This window comes from Rhincodon typus, chromosome 43 (assembly GCF_021869965.1).
Source record: "Rhincodon typus isolate 14 chromosome 43, sRhiTyp1.1, whole genome shotgun sequence".
Taxonomy (NCBI): Eukaryota; Metazoa; Chordata; class Chondrichthyes; order Orectolobiformes; family Rhincodontidae; genus Rhincodon; species Rhincodon typus.
In genome coordinates this window covers 1083990-1094995 of record NC_063374.1, presented here as the reverse complement: position 1 = coordinate 1094995, position 11006 = coordinate 1083990, and positions in this window count along the sequence as shown.

Sequence of the window (11006 nt, the reverse complement as noted above, 5' to 3'; positions counted from 1 at the left end):
GGCTAACAGGAGAGGGGAATGGGTGTCTGGTGGTAGCATCCTGCTGGAGGTGGTGCGCCCCATATCTCAGGAAGGATGTACTAGCCCTGGTGCGGGTTCAAAGGAGGTTCACGAGAATGGTCCCAGGAATGAAAAGCTTAACATATGAGGAATGTTTGAGGACTCTGGGTCTATACTCGATGGAGTTTAGAAGAATGGGGTGGAGGGTGGGGGGGATCTAATTGAAACTTGCAGAATACTGAATGGCCTGGACAGAGTGGATGTTGGAAAGATGTTTCCTTTGGTAGGAGAGATTAGGACCCGAGTGCACAGCCTTAGAGTAAAGGGAAGACCTTTTAGATTGGAAATAAGGAGAAACTTCTTCAGCCAGAGAGTGGTGAATCTATAGAATTCGCTGCCACAGAAGGCTGTGGAGGCCAGGTCATTGAGTATATTTAAGACGGAAATAGATAGTTTCTTGATTGTCAAGGGGATTAAGAGTTATGGGAAGAAAGCAGGAGACTGTGGTTGAGAAACTTATCAAACATGATTGATGGCAGAGCAGACTCAATGGGCTGAATGGTCTAATTTTTGTTCCTATGTCTTATGTAAATGGCAGCTAATGATCCTTTGGATGTGGATGATAGGTGAAGACAAGGGGGTCCCTTATGGGAGGGAAGTGAGGGGGTGAGGGCCAAAGTGTGGGAGATGGGTTGGACCTGGCTGAGAGCCCTGTCAACTACAGTGCTGGGGAATCCTTGGTTGAAGAAGGAGATGGACATTTAGGACCCCTGTTGGAGTTGGCATCATCAGAACAGATGCAACAGAGATCGAGAAACTGGGAGAATGAAATTGAGTCTTTACAGGAAGCAGGGTGTGAGGATGTTTAGTCAAGGTAACCGTGGGAGTCAATGGTTTATGTGGATATTGGTGGCCAGCCTATCCCCAGAAATGGAAACAGAGATATCAAGGAAGGGAAGGGAGGAGTCAGGGAAGGACCAGGTGAAGGTGAGAGCGGGATGGAAATTGGAAGCATGACAGATAAATTGCTCCAATTCCAGACGAAAGAGGAAAGCAGCACCAATGATGTCATTAATGTACCAAAAAAAGAGGTGCGGGTGGGGACTGGAATAGGTTTGCAACAAAGAATGTTCCACATAACCCACAAACAGACAGGCCACCCTTTGACTGGAAGAAAGTGAGAGGAGTTAAAAGAGAAGTTATTCAGAGTGAGGATGAGCTCAGCCAGGAAGAGGAGGGTGGTGGTGGAGGGGGATGGTTCAGGCTTCTTTTCCAGGAAGACGCGGATATCCTGGAGACCATCCTGATGGAGAATGGACATGTATAGGGATTGCACATCCATGGTGTAGAGGAGGCAGCTGGAGCCCACAAACTGGAAATTCTGAAATTGACATTGAGTTTGGGAAGAAGGTAGAAGTGAGCTGTGGAGTTGGGGAATTATGAGCTTGGCAGCAGCTGTGGGGAGATCACCAGATGAAATGAGATTAGTGACTGTTGTAGAGCACATTAGCCTTATTATGAATAACTACAGGGGATGAGCAATAAACACTGGGCTAGCCAGCAACACCCACATCATGAATGGAATGGCAATGTTCTTGGAAATAATTTGTAGGAAGTTATGAGGCTAATTTATAAAGAGGCATTGGAGTAAGTCTAGGAGAAACTGGAGTAATTGATAAGAGGTACTGGGATAGTTGACAGGAGGGAATTCCTATCAATTACCCATTGTTCCTCCCTTATATTATGCTTGTTCTTGTTATGGTTCATCCACCCCCCAGGAATCACTGTCACTGCAAGTACCTCCTGTAGATCTGTTTCAAAAAATCCTATAAGTCACTCTTGCATGCACCAAAAGACCTCCGAACATTTCAACCGTATCATTATAACATTTAAACACAGAAAGAGGCAATTCAGCCCATTATGTCATCATGCCAGTCATCACGCATCTATCTACGCTAGCCCCAGCACTTGACTTGTGACATTGTATGCTTGTACATTTGTTTAAATACTTCTTAAATTTTGTGATGGTACCTGAATCTACCACCCCATCAGACAGTGTGTTCCAGATACCAACCACACTCTAGGTGAAAATATCTTCCTGAAATGCACTCTAAATCTCCTGCCCTTTTCCTTAAATCCTGGTTACTGACCCCTCTACAAATGAGAGAAGTTTATTTCTATCTAGTCCATCAGTTTTGTACACCTCAGTACTCCTTCTGTCTCCTCTGCTCTAAGGAAAGCAACTCCATCCTATCTAGTCTCTCTTATAGAGTCATAGTCATACAGCACAGAAACAGATGCTTCAGTCCAACTAGTCCACACCAACCATGTTCCCAAGCTAAACTAGTCCCACCTGCCTGCACTTGGCCCAAATTCCTCCAAACCTTTCCTATTCATGAAATTATTGAAAGGTCTTATAAATGCTGTAATTGTATCTGCATCCGCCGCTTTCTCTGGCAGTTATTTCCACACATGAACCACTCTGTGTAAAAAAGTTGTCCCTCATGTCCTTTTCAAATCTTTCTCCTCTCGTCTTAAAAATATGCCCCCTAGTTTTGAACTCCCTCGGGAAAAGACTCTTGTCATTCACCTTATTATGCCCCTCATGATTTTATAAGGTCACCTCAATCTCCTACCCCCAGTGAAAAAAAGTCCCAGCCTTTCCAGTCTATTTTGTATCTCAAACCCTCCATTTCCAGTAATATCCTGGTAATATTTTTCTGAACCTTCTTCAGTTTAATAATATTCTTCCCATAACAGGGTGACCAGAACTGCACACAGTACTTCAAAAGAGGCCTCACCAATGTCCTGTGCAGACTCAACATGACATCCCAACTTCTATACTCAAAGGTCTGAGAAATGAAGGCAAGTGTGTTAAACAACTTCTTAAACATTCCATCTTCCTGTGATGCAAATTTCAAAGAATTATTTACCTGATCCTTGTTTGTAATACCAAAATGCATTATGCTGCAGCCCAGGCAAAATCCTGACAAACATCCTCTGCACCCTGTCTAGCGTAATCACATCCAATCTATAGTATGGTGACAAGAACTACATACAGTACTCCAGCTGTGGCCTAACTCATGTCTTGTATAATTCCATCATATTCTCCCTGCTCTTGTATTCAGTGCCTTGACTAATAAAGCCAAGTATCGCATATGTCTCCTTAACCACTTCATCCATCTGACCTGTTGCTTTCAAGGATCTATGGAATATGCATTGTTATGGCACAGGGACAACCAGCCAAACCAAATCAACCTCACAATCACTGGATTCACAGCACAGTGAAATGGAAATATTTAATGACTTTCAAAGGTGTCTGTTTGTAAATAACCAAACTTTTCAAGTAACAGATCACAGAATCATACAGTACAGAAGAGGCCCTTCAGTCCATCGAGTCTGTACCAGTCCACCCAAGTATACCACTACCTGCATTAGTCCCACTTTCCCACATTAGACCCATAGCCTTGAATGTTATGATACTTCAAGTGATTGTCCAAATACTTTTTAAAGGTTGTAAAGTTTTCCCCTCCCAGGATATGCATTCCAGACCCTCACTGTAATGATTATAACAAGGTCAGCCAGGTGCCCCTTATAGAATATATGTTCCCTGACTGGGGTTGTTAGTCCTGTCCAATCAGGTGCCCTGGCACACAGAGAAGAAGAGCAGTGTCAGTCATCCTGTTCACTCCAAGAGTTGGTTCTGAGGGAGCTGGATCAGTGTCAAGGACTTTCCACATGTAAATAAAGAGTGATTTGGGGATGCGATACCTGCCTCTGTTGAGTTATTACAGTGGCAATGAGAGAAAAACAGATACCTGAAGAAATTTGCTTGCAACAGTCATCTTTGAGTTGGGGTAAGCATTTTTGGCACTATGCCATTATTTGGGAAGCTTGATCTGTTCAATCCTGTCATCGAAAACTGGACCCAATATGTGGAAAGAATGCATTTTTTTTCAGGCAAATGACATTGGGGCAGATAAAAAGCAAAGAGTAATTCTCCTGACAGGTTGCGGACCCACAGCTTTTTCAGTTATTAGGATCCTAACGTCCCCTGAGGCACCAGATACTAAAACCTTCCAAGAGTTGACAGATTTAGTTAATGCTATGACCCCAAGCTTCCTGTAATTCTGAAACGCTATCGGTTTTACTTGACAATTTGAGAACCAGGGGAATCTCTATTGGGATTTTTGACTAAGTTTAGACTACTAGCAGAGGCATGTGACTTTGGTTTAACCCTTAATGAGATGCTGAAAAATTATTTGGTATGTGGGATTAATGATGTAGCCATAGAAAAGCACCTACTATCTGAAGTCCAACTGGTCTTCAAACAGGCACTATAATGGCCCTATTGTTGGAAAATGTGGCAAATGGAGCATATGAGTTGCAGGGTATTCCGATGGAAGTGGACACCTTCGCCAGTCTGACTGAGTTTGGGGAACACCACTTGAGTGAAGGCAATTGCATTGCCTACTCAGGACATATCCTGAACTGAGGTATTCTAGGTCAGCCCACAGCAAAAACCCAAAACAAAGCCAAGCCTTGGCCAAATGGTTATGATTTTCTTGAGGAGTGTTAGCCATCCTGTTCACTGTGAGAGCTGGCTCTGAGGGAGCTGGATCAGTGTCAGGGACTCCAATTTGTAAAAAAAAAAGCGACATTGTGACGGAATACTGCACTCTGGAGTTATTTCACCCACCACCCTCTGGGTGAAAACATTTTTCCTCAAATCCCATCTAAAGTTCATGCCTTTCACTTTAAAATTGTGCCCTGTGGTTATTGACCCTTTGACTAAGGAAACAGCTGCTTCCGGTCCAACTTCCTCACAATCTTATACACCTCTAAAAGGGTTACCCTTAAAGTTCTCTGCTCCAAAGAAATTAGCCTGAGCTGTGCAGCCTCTCTTTATAGCTGAAATGCTCCCTCCCAGGTGACATCCTGGTGAATCTCCCTTGCAACCCAGCACAATTGTATCCTTACTATATTGTGGTGACCAGAACTGCATCCACTAACCAAAGTTCTGTATAGCTCCAACATGACTTCCCTACTCTTATAATCAATACCACGATTGATAAAGACAGACATCCCTTATGCCTTCTTAAACACCTTATTAATCTGTCCTGTCACCTTTCAATTATCTGTTCCTCTGAGTTTCCTAGTGTTCTGCCATTCATTGAGTACATCCTTGTTGTGTTCCTTCTTCCAAAACACATCACCTCACATTTATTAGGGTTAAATTCTATCTGCTCATCTGACCAATCCATTTATATCCTCCTGTAATCGAGCACCTTTCTCCTCACTGTCAGCCACCCAGCCAATCTTTGTGATAACAAGGTGTAGAGCTGAACACATCAGGCTAAGCAGCATCAGAGGAGCAGGAGAGCTGATGTTTCGGGTCGAGACCCTTCTTCAGAAATGGGGGAGGGGAAGGGGATTCTGAAATAAATAGGAAGAGAGGGGGAGGTGGATAGAAGATGGATAAAGGAGAAGATAGGCGGAGTGGAGACAGACAGGTCAAAGAGGCGGGGTTGGAGCCAGTAAAGGTGAATGTAGGTGGGGAATTAGGGAGGGGATAGGTCAGTCCAGGGAGGACGGACAGGTCAAGGAGGCGGGATGAGGCTAGTGGGAAGGAGACGGGGGTGGGGCTTGAGGTGGGAGGAATGGTTAGGGAGGCGGGGATGAGCTGGGCTGGTTTTGGAATGCGGTCAGGGGAGGGGAGATTTTGAAGTTTGTGAAGTCCACATTGATACCCTTGGGCTGCAGGGTTCCTAAGCGAAATATGAGATGCTGTTCCTGCGGCCTTCGGGTGGCATCATTGTGGCAATGCAGGACGCCCAGGGTGGACATGTCGTCCAAGGAGTGGGAGGGGGAGTTGAAATGGTTCGCGACTGGGAGGTGCAGTTGTTTGTTGCGAACCAAGTGTAGGTGTTCCACAAAGCAGTCCCCAAGCCTCCGCTTGGTTTCCCCAATGTAGAGGAGGCCACAACGGGAACAGCGGATACAGTATACCACATTAGCAGATGTGCAGGTGAACATCTGTTTGATGTGGAAGGTCTTCTTAGGGCCTGGGATGGGGATGAGGGGGGAGGTGTAGGGGCAGGTTTCGGGGAAAAGTGCCCGGGGTGGTGGGGCTGGAGGGGAGTGTGGAGCGGACAAGGGAGTCATGGAGAGAGTGGTCCCTCTGGAAAGCAGATAAGGGTGGGGAGGGAAAAATGCCTTTGGTAGTGGGGTCAGATTGCAGATGGCGGAAGTGTCGGAGGATGATGCGTCGGATCCGGAGGTTGGTGGGGTGGTACGTGAGGACGAGGGGGAATCTGTTTTGGTTGTTATTGCGGGTAGGGGGTGTGAGGGATGAGTTGCAGGAAATGCGAGAGACACGGTCAAGGGCGTTTTTGACCACTGTGGAGGGGAAGTTGCGGTCCTTGAAAAACCAGGACATCTGGTATGTCTGGGAGTGGAATGCCTCATCTCGGGAGCAGATGCGGTGGAGGCGAAGGAATTGGGAATAGGGGCTGGCCTTTTTGCAGGAAGGTGGGTGGTATGAGGTGTATTCTAGGTAGCTGTGGGAGTCGGTAGGCTTGAAATGGATATCGGTTTCCAGGTGGATGCCAGAGATGGAGACAGAGAGGTCCAGGAAGGAGAGAGAGGTATCAGAGATGGTCCAGGTGAACTTAAGGTTGGGGTAGAAGGTGTTAGTGAAGTGGATGAACTGGTTGAGCTTCTCGTGGGAGCACGAGGCGGCGCCAATACACTCATCAATGTAACGGAGGAAAAGGTGGGGGATAGGGCCAGTGTAGCTTTGGAAGAGAGATTGTTCCACATATCCTACAAAGAGGCAGGCATAGCTTGGGCCCATGTGGGTACCCATGGCCACCCCCTATGTCTGTACGAAGTGGGAGGAATTCCTGACTCTTGCTTCTCAGCCTATTAAGGTTAAAGCTTCACATCGAGTTGAAGCTCAGCCAGGAACCATTCTGGACGTTGCCACAGATGTATTCCATTAGCAGCCTGGGGTAGACAGTGAAGAGAGATGATGCAGTCACACAGCCTTTTTTTGATTCTCAGTCGTGTAAAAAAGGGTGTCAGTCTCTAATCAGCTGCAAATGATCATTGCTAGAACACCATCATGCAGGTGGAGCAGGATAGTAACAGATTTTGCTGGGCATCCAAGTCTCTGGTGAATTTTCCAAAGGGCTTTTTGGTTGGTGGAGTCAAAAGCTGTTCACAGATCAGCAAAGCCCCGTATAGGCCTTGTGGCCTTTGTTGGCTATCCAACAGATGAAGAATGACCACATGTGGTCTGGACTGCATTCCCGTAGAGATATATAATGCTGGTAGTCTTGAACTCTCACGCAAATTCTCAGATGTTTTAACAAAACTTTGAGATGAATAGCTACTACTATCATCACTTTCTAAAAATAGTGAAATACCATTCTGCGGCAACTATAGGACTTCTGTCCTTTGTGGGAAGATGTTTACAAATATTTGTAAACTGCCCCCACATTAGGGAAGACCTACCTCCTCAGACCCAGTGCAGTTCCAGGCCATTCAGGGGAATTCACAAATATGATTGTTGTGCCTTGACCATCCAAGTGTTTAGAACAACACAAGTAACTCTTCAGTCTATGAATTCTGCAATATGCATGAAAATTAATGTGCCCCATTTAAACGATTGCTTTTGCAATTTGTTTCACTGATTGTACTTAGATATCTTCCTACAACGTTACCATAAGTTCTACAGATTTGAGAGATGTCATTGTTTTGGAGTGAAACATAAGTTTGACAAGTATGGTCTCTATGCACTTCAAATTCATATCTGAACTTAAACTGCTGAAACACTGGATATTTCAACTTGTTTGATTGACTCCCTCAACATCCAGACAGCTGCCAGCCATGGGCATCACAAGCTTCAATGCCAATTCATCCACAGTGTTCTTTAGATCAGTAATTAAGTTGCATTATCTCCCAGCGCAATGTCCAAAAGCAAACATCTGCCATTGTTTTCTTTATTTAAAATATTCAACTGTTCAAAGTTAATCCCCAACCTCAACTCATAGTCTCACAAAATAAAAGAAAAATAGTGAAGTCTTCTACATACACCAAGATCCTTTGATTTTCTGTACTTCCTAGGTTCCTATAATTAAACATGTACAGTTTTGCATTGTTAGATCACAAAAAATGCACCACCTCACACTTTTCAGGATTAACTTCCATTTGCCACCACATTGCCCACCTGACCAGCTTATTGTCCTATCGTCTAAGGCTTTCCTCTCACTATTTACCACACCAAGAATTTTCATGTCATCTACAAACTTACTAATCAGATCGCCTAAATTCATGTCTAGATCATTAATGTACACTACAAACAGCAAAGGACCCAGCGTTCATTGCCTTGGTATGTCACCAGACACAGACTTCCAGTCACAGAAAGAACCTTCAGCTATCGCCTTCTGCTTCCTGCCATTCAGCCCATTGTTAATCCAATTCGCCAAACTGCCCTGGATCACATGGGCTGCTACCTTCCTGACAAGTTTCCCTTGAGTGACCCCTGAGTGATGCTCATCTACATACCCAGACACCTCCTTACAAAACTCAAACAAACCTGCCATATATGATCAGCCCCCTGACAAAACCATACTGAATTACCTTGATTAATCCTTGCCTCTCCAAGTGAAGACTTGTATCTCAATTTGTTTTCAATAATTTCCCTACCACAGATGTTAGAGTCACTGTCCTATAATGCCCTGGTTTATTCCTTCCATCTTACTTGAATAATGGTAGCACGTTAGCTGTTCTCCAATCCACTGATCCCTCACTTGGCCGAAGAAGATTTGAATATTAATATCAGAATTACTGCAATCTTCTTTCTTGCCTCCCATAGCAGGCTGAGATACGTCTCGTCTGGGCCTGGGGGTTTATCCTGGGGATTTATGCTTACTAAAACTGCCAATACTTCTTCCTGCAACTGTAATTTTTTGAAGTATATGACCATCCCTCTCCCTGGTTTCTATACCTACATCATCCTTCACTGTATTGAATACAGATAAAAGTAATAATTTAAAACCCCACTACATCTTCTGGCTCCGCACAACTTTGTCACTTTCGCTTTCCCTAGCTCTCCTCTTAGCCCCAATATATTTATAAAATGGCTTTGGATTTTCCTTTATTTTACCTGTCAGCATTATTTTCATGCCCCCTCTTAACTTTCTCAATTTCTTTTGAAGCAACCCCTTGCACTTTCTACATGCTTCCAGGGGCTTTTTGGGTTTTGAGTCCTCAGCACCTACATTTTTATTTACATTTTCCTTATCCAAACCCTTACATTCCTTGAGGGTGGCTAGTGTTATGCCTTTATTTAAGAAAGGCTGTAAGGAAAAGCCTGGGAACTATAGACCTGTGAGCCTGACATCGGTGGTGGATAAGTTGTTGGAGGTGATTCTGAAAGATAGGATTTACATGCAAGGACTGATTAGGGATTGTCAGCATGGTTTTGTGTGAGAGCAATCATGTCTTTCAAACTTGATTGAGTTTTTTTCAAGAAGTAACCAAAAAGATTGATGAGGGCAGAGTAGTAGACATTGTTGACGTGGCCTTCAGTAAAGCCTTTGACAAGGTTCTGCATGGAAGACTATATAATATTATTAGATCACATGAGCTTGCCAATTGGATGCAAAATTGGCTTTATGATAGGAAACAGAGGATGGTGGTGGAAGGTTATTTTTCGACTGGACACCTATGACGTCCCATGGGAATTGGTACTGGATCCACTTTTGTTTGTCATTTACACAAACAATTTGGATGAGAATTTAGGAGGCATGGTTAGTAAGTTTGTGGATGATGCCAAAATCACTGGTATAGTGGACAGTGAAGAAGATTATCTAAGATTACAAAGGGATCTTGATCAATTGGTTTAATGGGCTGAGGAGTGGCAGATGGAGTTTAATTTGGTCGAATGAGAGGAATTGCATTTTGGTAACACAAATAAGAGCAGGCCTGTAGGAAAGATATTGTTAAATTGGAAACGGTTCAGAAAAGATTTACCAGGATATTGCAAGGAATGGGGAGTTTGAGTTATAAAAGTAGGCTGGATAGGCTGGGACTTTTTCACTGGAGCGTAGGAGGTTGAGGGATGACCTTATAGATGTTTATAAAATTGAGCACCGTAGATAAGGTGAATGGCAAGGGTCTTTCTCTAGGGTAGGAGAGTTCAAAACTAGGGGGCATTTTTTAAGGTGAGAGGGGAAAGTTTTAATAGGGCATGAAGGGCAACTTTGTGTAGAAAAGTGTGATTGATGAGTGGAATGAACTGCCAGAGGAAGAGGGGGATGCAGGCACAGTTACAACATTTAAAAGACAAGTAGGAAAGATTTGGAGGGATATAGGCCAAATGCAGGCAAGTGGGACTAGATTAATTTGGGAATATTGTCAGCATGGACTAGTTGGATTGAAGGGTCTGTTTCCATACTATATGACTGTATGTTCTCTTGATTTTTTTCCATCATTATGGAAACATGTTGACCCTGTGCATGTGCTATTTTCTTTTTGAAAAGACTCCCGCTGTTCTTTTGTAGATTTTCCTATAACTAATTGCTCCCAGTCCACAAACTCTATCTCATTATATTAAAAATCAGCCGGCCTCAGTCTATCTTTGTCCTTTTCCAAGACCACCATAAATCTTACGAAGGTGTGATCAGTATAACCGAGATGCTCCCCCACAGATGCCCCAATCATTTTCCCAGCTTCATTCTTTAAATTAACGCCCTCTTGTTGTCAGGGAAGGCAATGGCCTCATGATATTATCACTGGACTATTAATCCAGAGACCCAGATAATGTTCTGAGGAGAAATAGTAGGAACTGCAGATGCTGGAGAATCCGAGACAACAAGGTGCAGAGCTGGATGAACACAGCAGGCCAAGCAGTGTCACAGGAGCAGAAAGGCCGACGTTTTGGGCCTAGACCCTTCATCAGAAATGGGGGAGGGAAGAGGGTTCTGAAATAAATAGGG